This window comes from Eleutherodactylus coqui, chromosome 2 (assembly GCF_035609145.1).
Source record: "Eleutherodactylus coqui strain aEleCoq1 chromosome 2, aEleCoq1.hap1, whole genome shotgun sequence".
Lineage (NCBI taxonomy): Eukaryota > Metazoa > Chordata > Amphibia > Anura > Eleutherodactylidae > Eleutherodactylus > Eleutherodactylus coqui.
The window spans coordinates 32,582,565-32,589,224 of NC_089838.1; the positions used below are offsets into that span (position 1 = coordinate 32,582,565).

Genomic DNA, 6,660 nt, shown 5'->3' on the forward strand with positions numbered 1-6,660 from the left:
TTAACTTAATTTCTACATTCTTTTTTGGGGGAACCAGGACAGTAGCATCATTAGAGTTCTCTTCCCTCAACTTGCTTTCCGCTCACTGCTAGCCAGCCCAGCGTTCCCCTCAATTTCACCCCTAGGTAGCAATTAATGTTGTAGTTCTAGTTGGGTGAGCCATCTTTGCTCTTTCATGCTTGGAGTGGGTGGCTAGATTTGGGCTGTTTATTTGCCATATCTTGAATACCTTGTCATCCTGCCCAGTGCAGAAGTTAGGGTAACCTTTAGGGGCATATTCTTCATATAAAGAATGGGGTCATTGGCCCCAGGTGCCTCACATGAAATATTCTCTTGCCCCCTCTGGTCCTGACATATAAATCTCTTTTGAAACTAAAGAGTTGCTTTAATTTTAGATTGTTGTACTGATTGCAAAATTCTCCTAAATGATTGATTGGGTCCATGAAAGGTTTTACTATCAGAGCACAAAGAATTTTTTATTGAAGGTTTTAATTTTGAATTTAAGCAAGTTTCACACAAATCCAGTCTACCCTCCCCCACCTCAACTATATCTAGCAATCCACATCACTTAGCATACATATAGTGGACTACTAGACACTGGGATACACAGGTCAATTAGCATTTGTTGAATCCTATTCAAAGACAATTAGTTAGGAGCAAGAAAAGGAGCCGTCCAGACACCCCTCATTGTATTAATGATGATGGGGTGAGGCCAGTTACTAGTATTTGATCTGTTATTGCCTCTGCTTTTGCTATTTTTGGTTTTATTTTTTCCTGTGGAAATATGGACCCGTATTTGCCCAACAAAAAATAATAGCAACGAAGGCAAGAACAGAGACAACAAAAGTAGTGTGTGCTGCTTTTTAATACACGTAGTATATAACAAAGCAGCACTCAGATACGGATTTCACCAACCTGAATTGGTCCCCAGCATGAGGTATAGATGCAGCAGCCCAGCAAGGTCCGGATCAAGACCAGAACAATCAGCAAAGTATAGACGGTAAACCAGGCAGCATCTGATGAGTTTCAATAAGCAATAACTTTTATTCCCCCACAATGCATTGTGGATGAATAAAAGTTATTGCTTATTGAATCTCATCAGATGCTGCCTGGTTTACCGTCTATACTTTGCTTTTTAATCCACGGCTGTGAAAAATACATTCATGTGAACAGATACATAACGGTTCAGTGAGTGCGGAACGCATCGTTGATCTCTTCTGGCTTCCATTCATAGTATACAGGCAGTCATTCCTAGATGAATGACTATTAGAGATGAGCGAGCGTACTCGGATAAGCACTACTCGCTCGAGTAATTGGCTTTATCCGAGTATCGCTGTGCTCGGGTCTAAAGATTCGGGTGTCGGCACGGAGCGGGGAGCTGCAGGGGAGAGCGGGGAGGAACGGAGGTAAGATCTTTCACTCCTTCTCTCCCGCCCGCTCTCCCTTGCTCCCCGCTGCGACTCACCTGTCAGCCGCAGCGGCACCCGAATCTTTAGACCCGAGCACAGCGATACTCGGATAAAGCCAATTACTCGAGCGAGTAGTGCTTATCCGAGTACGCTCGCTCATCCCTAATGACTATCTGTTTACACAGGCCGATTGTCGTTTGATTTTTATGGCTGCAGAAACTGAACGATGTACAATAAGTGAAGGCATTATCATTCATTGTATAACTGTAAGATGTCTTTATGTGGGCCGAATTGTCAGCCTATATAAAAAGCACTGATCAACATGCATGTCAATCACCGCTCATTTACTTTGCTTGACATTGGCCGAGAATCGCTTCCAAGAAGGCAGAATTATAAGCACCAACAGTCATCCCCGTAGGACAGACGTAAAGCCAATAAGCGACCATTTTGGTGTTGCCGAAATTAGCTGTGGAACAAGCAGCCGATTTTAAAGGATATTAAGGATGAATCATAAACGGCGCAATAATATCTGTTTGTATTAAACCCACAGGTGTAAAACCTCTGTCTATCCAGAACAAGCTCCTCCCTCTATACAAGTCATCATCCCGCGATTACCATGTATCCACTCACGATGCCCGCTGCCAACAGTCAAGTGATCTGTGAGGTTTGGGCAATGAACCTGGAAGAAGAGATGCGTAAAATCAGCGAGCTTCTCCACTCCTACAGATACATTGCAATGGTGAGTGCTGTTGTCTCCAAGATATAGGACTGTGTCTGCAAATACTAAAGTGATATTCACCAGCTCAAGAGTGTGCTTCCCTGCATCATGGACTCTATTATGTAAACAGTGGAGTGGCACTTGTCTTCTATGGCAATAGCATGGAGATCCAGTTATGCCTGATGTACAGCATATTTTACTACACAGCAACTAGGGTTAAAGGGGTTGTCCAGGGTTAGAAAAACATGGTTGCTTTCTTCTATACACAACAGCACCCTTGTCCATGTGGTTGTGTCTGGTATTACAACTCAGCCCCCTAGAACTGAATGGGAGATGAGCTGCAAGATCTGACACAGCCAAAGGACAACAGTGGCACGGTGTTTGCAAGAAAGCAGCCATGTTTTTCTAGGCCTGAACAACTTTATTAAAAGGTTTGTCCAATTAAAAAAAAGACATCTTCATACACCGTTAGGGACTTCTCAGTTCATAGGGGGCCGTTCCTTGTTATGGATCCTTATATGTTGGTCTGAGGGGAGAGCGGTAAAAAAGATAAAAAGGGGGTCTCTTGTTGTGGAGGGCTGTCCTGTCTAAGATTACATAGACAACCCATTGATTTGACTAAACACTACATAATGCTTCAGCTGTACTAAATTAGTAAGTCCAAGACACAGAATCATGGTAAATAGATTTTATTAAAATGTAAGATTACTAAAAAAATTCTAAAAAACAGCATACAAACAAGCTCACAAAATCCCTTGAGAAAGCAGGTGATGAAAAGCGCATTGGGGCTCAGGAGCGTTCTAATAAAATTCTATTACCTATGTTCCTGTGTCTTGTGTGTTGGACTTAGTGGTTTGGTGTAGCATATATAGGCTTCAGTTGCATTTCAGATTGCAGTTCTTTGACTTAATGATGATCTTTCTCCCATTTCTGTTGGCAGGACACAGAGTATCCTGGTGTGGTGACGAGGCCATTTATCGGAAGAAATATGGATTATCAGTATCAGCTTGTACGAGGCAATGTGGATTTGCTAAAGATTATACAGCTTGGTCTCACCTTCATAAATGAGAAGGGCGAGTACCCACCCGGAACCAATACCTGGCAATTTAACTTCAAGTTTAACCTCAGGTAAGTCTGATCATTGTAATAGGGTTTAGCGCGAGTTGTAACACAAACCCACTGGACATTTTCATTAGCAAAACTGACTTAACGGATAAATAAGACCGGAAGGAGGACTGAAATGTATAAATCAGATTCTCTCTCAGGGATGTCAGCAAGACCGGATGCATAGCTTTGCAGCTGCAGCCCCGCTTTCTCCAACAATGTCTGTCTTTGGTTTAAATTTGCTCCCGTTCCATCAGATCAGCTCTTTGTAGGCTTTGGATACTGTGATTTTATGTTGGTAGTTCCCAAGGCTCACTGTCATTCAAGTCTGAAAATACTGATTGACGATGAGTAGTCGGTACCGTCCACTTGACACATTAACAGTGCCGGGAGCTGAATCTAAGGGGCCAAACAAGATTGAGTATAAACCAAAGAAATCAATCGAGTCAGTGTTCAATCTCTTAAATACGTATTATTGGAACTACCAATGGTGGGTGGCTATCAGCTGTATGAAGCATCTGAAAGGTGCCAGGTGTGGAGCTTGGCTGCAGCAGCGGCCTCTGGAGTTATTTTATCTTGAGTTTTATGTTAAAAGTGTGCTGGAGCCACAGTCTTCCCTGTGTGCAACAGATATACAGAGTCTGAGAATTCTGCAATGTGTCATGGAATTTCATAATTTTCTTCTACTCTTGCAGGAAGGATTTATATTCTCAAGACTCCATCAATTTTTTAGCAAATTGCGGGCTTCAGTTCCAGAAGCATGAAGAAGAAGGCATCGACACGCTGGAGTTTGCAAAGTTGCTCATGACCTCTGGAGTGGTTATGTGTGATAAAGTGAAGTGGCTCTCATTTCACAGGTGAGGTTTTACAGTGTTTTTGGGAAATACCCCCTTAACGCTCATAATGCAGTCACATCTGAAAGTGGTTATCCAGGCTTTTAACCCTTTGAACAAATGTCCATTTTTATTTTTTCACTTAAAAAAAACCCCATAACTTTATTTTCCCAGCGACCTAGGCGTATGAGGGCTTTTTGGGGGACAAATTTTATTTCTCATTGGTACCATTTATTGTACAACATAATGCACCTTTTAATGTTAAAAATGTAAAAAAAAAATTAAATGTTTAATATTTTAATAATTAAGGTTAACAGATTTTTAAAAATAGGTTTCTTGTCCTCATAGGGGACTTGAACTTGCAACTCTCCAATTGCTTATACAATATACTGAAGCCTAGATTTAAAAATCCATATCAAAGAAATCTGAAGTAGTTTTGTTAAATATTGGTACTGTACATATGTTGTGGATTTTTGCTGTATAACCTCTATTCTTGGTGGTGTTGATGGATTTGTATTGTTTTGGCCTCATCTGGTCTTGTTTTATCATTGAATATTATCTTTGTCTTCTGCAGCTCTTTTGACTTTGGATATCTGCTGAAGATTCTAACAAACTCTCGACTTCCGGAGAACGAACACGAGTTCCTCCACAAACTGAATATCTTCTTCCCGTCCATCTATGATGTAAAATACTTAATGAAAAGCTGCTTTTATATCAAGGTGGGTTATGAAATTGCCTTGTGTAAACCTGGCTTTAGATTTGCTCTGTGTGGTAGTGATCATAGCGTCATGTATGCAGATGGAATAATGAACGCTACTGAAGTTTATGTCTTGTCTAAAGCAATATGTTTATTTTGTACAGGGGGGTCTTCAGGACGTGGCCGATCAGTTAAATCTGCAGAGGATTGGTGGAAAGCATCAAGCGGGATCGGACTCGCTTCTAACCAGCATGGTGTTCTTCTGTATGAAAAAGGTGGGTTTATTTTCTGTACCATTCAGTGAGGAAACTTTACAAGTGTCTACAGGCAGGGCTTAAAGGCATTGTCTCATGATGGGGTTTACCTGTCATGCCGATAGCCCAGGAGTGGCTTGTCCTGAAGTGCATGGCAGCTGTTAGCTGCACATGCTCACCACAGCTTCATTCACTACACAGGGACAGACAGAGAAAGCAGAGCCAGCAATGTCCAGCGGTTCCATTAAAGTTAATGGAGCAGTGGTGCACGGCCCCCTGCTGCCATGCACTTCAGGATGAGTCGCGGCTGGGCTGTCTGTAAGTCAGATAAATTCTGTCTCATGCCCCTTTAATAGACTGCAATACATGGAAACCCTGGGAACCTCCGGGCTGGTTTGGGGGCTGATGAGGTGCTAAAGGGGTTCCCTTCTCTGGCTGCTTACTTGCTGTGATCTACATTGACTGCAGCACCCAAGTAGTTGGATGTCCTCATGGCTGATCCAGTCGGCTGTTTACTGTTTCAAGCAGCCTGCCCTTGCCATATATGGAGCAGGCTCTGCTCTTGAGCTGTCTGGGTATCTCACCCTTGACCAACCATTGTATGTTTATGGCAGGTTGGCACTAACAGGTTAAAGTGATTTTCCTATTTTCAAATATGTACTTGATCTAACTATCATTTTTTTTTCTTCCAACAGCGTTTTTTTGGGGACCATATTGATGATGCCAAGTACTGTGGACGTGTGTATGGGTTGGGAACAAGAATGGCGCCCCAGTCAAGAGAGGAGAAAATAGGCATCAAGTCTCATCAACAACGACCAGCAATCAGACACCATTCACTGGGTCTCCCGTCTCCTGCCAATGTGTTGCACCCTTTTCCTATGTTATCCATGGCTTGCAAAAATCCATGATTTTTATGCTCCCAAGCGGCTGTCGGAATGACTGTAATTACAAATATTGTGCCAGATATGTAACATTTCTCATTGTTTTAAAGCTTTTATTCAAGATGTTCGAATTTTACAAAAAAATAAATAAAACATTTGTAAACATCATGAATGACTTCACTGGTGACCGATTTTGTGGGTTGTGGTTTATGGGAACACCTCAATCCATTGCTCATTCTCGTACAATTGCAGACATCTCCTTTGCTTTCAGTTTGGGATATATAACTGCAGCATAGTGAGAAAATCTTTGGCCGGGTCAGTGTTTGTCCTCCACTTCTGCAAAGCTGAGAACCTTTAAAGAGGTCCACTTTTGCCTATTCTGGCTTGGCAGTAGAAAGCAGCCATTGCTTCTTCATTGGGTATGCAGTTCTATGCAGTTACATCTGTACCAGCGAAGTCAATATTGTTGCACTTGATGGGACACTGAATTTATCGAATTTATCATGCTGGCAATATTTATTAATGTTAAACAGTAAGGTGGACGATGGTAGTCTTTGAGGAGCAAATAAAGTTCACACTGTAGACTTAGTTTGTGTCTTATAACTTCGATTCAGATTTGGAAAGTCCTTGAATGCTCTCTCACTCCAGCCTTCTTGACTAGGATTCTGGCGTCTTCTGCTGTGGCAAACTGGTGTTGCAGTAGCATCTCTGCCTATTAGGGCCCTTTTACATGGAACGAGTATCGTTAAAAAAATCATTGAATC

The 6,660-nt window shown here is 42.0% G+C and overlaps 1 pseudogene; it reads left to right on the forward strand.

Annotated features, from left to right (window-relative positions):
- Positions 1–2,040: 2,040 nt before the first annotated feature.
- On the forward strand, positions 2,041–5,954 carry LOC136609926 (CCR4-NOT transcription complex subunit 8-like; annotated as a pseudogene).
- Positions 5,955–6,660: the final 706 nt, after the last annotated feature.